Source organism: Scyliorhinus torazame, chromosome 12 (assembly GCF_047496885.1).
Source record: "Scyliorhinus torazame isolate Kashiwa2021f chromosome 12, sScyTor2.1, whole genome shotgun sequence".
Taxonomy (NCBI): Eukaryota; Metazoa; Chordata; class Chondrichthyes; order Carcharhiniformes; family Scyliorhinidae; genus Scyliorhinus; species Scyliorhinus torazame.
Window position 1 is genome coordinate 36,700,493 of NC_092718.1, and position 2,251 is coordinate 36,702,743.

The window sequence follows — 2,251 nt, forward strand, 5'->3', positions numbered from 1 at the left end:
CAGAAATATTAAAATTGAGGGTTGTACCGAGTCCAGCGATGCCTATCTTTAGTGTGTCGGAAGATCCGGGAGCCCAGAGGGTGAAGGAGCCTATGTCCTGGCCTTTGCCTCCCTGGTGGCCCAGAGATGGATCTTACTAGATTGAAGGGACTGGGAACCCCGGGGGGTATGGGCTAGTGACATGGCGGGGTTTCTCAGTCTCAAAAAAAATTAGATTCGCCTTAAGGGGATCGCTGTGGGTTTTGCCTGGAGATGGCAGTTATTCACCGACTTCTTCGAGAAACATTAAGCTGGCAGCAGGGGGGTTGGGGGAGAGGGGGGAAAGGAGGCATGGGGGGTTGAGGAAGGTTAGGAAAACCAGTGGAAAGGGGCCTGGGGAAGGAGGTCCTGTTTGTGTAAGCCATGTTGGCTGGGGTTTGTTACTGGGGGTGTGTGTTGGTTATATTGTTTTGTTCTTGTTGAAACCTGATGTTTAAAATTGTTAAAATTATAAATGCCTTAATAAAATATTTTCTCACAAAAAAAATCAAGGCACATCTTATAACAAGAATCAAAAGATTGCTGTGTGCTTTGAGTGCAGTTGCTGTAGCTAGCGGCAGGGGCCGGATCTGTCTGGAGAAAGGAGTTACTTCCAGGGCTCTAAGCTGAGCAAAAGGTTTTCAGTTTGGCCCGCAAAACAACTTTCTCTCTCCAAGGACTCTGCACCAATACAAGCAGGAAAAACATGGTTGTCAATTTTATAAATTAGTAATCGCTTCTCGGCCGCCTTTTGGCTAAGATCAAGTGTAGCTTCTGTTCTTTTCAGTTTGATATCTGAGATGTCCCTTGATGGGGACCATATATTGAATTGATTTTTAGAGCAGGGAGATGGACTAGGGGCTTGCTCTGTCCGCTCCACGCATCGACCCGATGTTGCAGTATCTCCAGGAATGAAATTTTTTTTTTTTTAATTAGTGTTATTTAATATATACAGGTTGTTTAATTGGAATGTAGAGGCAGATTTCAGGAACCAAGTTAAGGTGTTATACCTGTCAACTATAAAGCTATTTCCTTATTGCTAATGTGCTTAATTCTGTGTTCAAATTTTAATTTTTTTTATATAAAAGCTGTCTGCTGGCCTGTCTTACCACTCCTGGTCCTGTAACATTTCCTCACAGTTTTACAAAGTGTATATAGTTGGATTCTAATCCAGGAACTGGGGTTCTGGTCTGGGCCGATAACAGATGCCAAGGCAATATATGGACCCAGCACGCTAGCCTTCAAACCAGTGTGAAGTAAGGACAGACTCGCTTGAGAGACTGAGAAAACATCAGCCTCCATTGGAGAGAACATTTCAAAGAACTCTTAAACAGTGATACAATTATAGATGAGGACATATTTGAGGAAATCCCCCAACTCTAATCAAAGATGATCTTGGACTCACACCAAGTGTGGACAAAGTCGAACCTGCCATAAAATATGTGAAGATTGGAAAAGCCGCAGGGGTGGACGGGATTCCAGAGGAGATTTTCAAATTTGGTGGAGAAGAGATCACCCCTCATCTCCATCACCTGTTCCTGAAAATCTTGGACAGAGAAGAAATTCCTGCTGGCCTCAGGGATGCAGTCATTGCCACCATCTTCAAAAAAGCAGACAAAGCGGATTGTGGGAACCCCCGAGGAATCTCCGTACTTTCCATAACCGGGAAGATCATTGTCCGAATCCTCGCTAACTGCCTTCTCCCAGGCTCTGAAGAAATCCTTCCAGAAAGCCATTGTGGCTACTGACCAAACTGTGCAACAATGGGCATGATTTTCACTGCTCGGCAACTTCAAGAGAAATGCCAGGAGCAACATCAGCAATTCTACATGGCCTTTATTGACCTGACCAAGGCTTTTGCAGTTGTCAATCAGGAAGTGCTATGGAAGACCCTGTAAAAGGTCGATAGTCCTTCAGAGAAGTTCATCAATATCCTCCGACTCCTTCACGACAGGATGTCGGTGACGCTCTCACCAACGGAAATAAGACATAAACCTTTGAGGTCAAGACTGGAATCAAGCAGGGATGTGTCATAACCCCACACTTTTCATCTTCATCGTCACCATCCTTCACCTTGTCAAGAACAAGCTTCCCAGTGGAGTGGACGTCGGCTACAGGTTGGACGGAAAACCGCTCAACCTCAACCAGTTAAAATCCAAGGAGAAAATGACACTGACATTGCTCATGGAACTTCAGTATGCAGATGACATTGCCATATCTACTCTCCAACAAA

At 44.7% G+C, this 2,251-nt stretch overlaps 1 non-coding gene across 1 annotated transcript; it reads left to right on the forward strand.

Moving 5' to 3' along the window:
- The first annotated feature begins 750 nt into the window (after positions 1-750).
- Positions 751-943, forward strand: LOC140387555 (U2 spliceosomal RNA). The gene has a single exon (XR_011933899.1). It is a non-coding gene; the product is annotated as a U2 spliceosomal RNA (small nuclear RNA).
- The last annotated feature ends 1,308 nt before the right edge of the window (positions 944-2,251 follow it).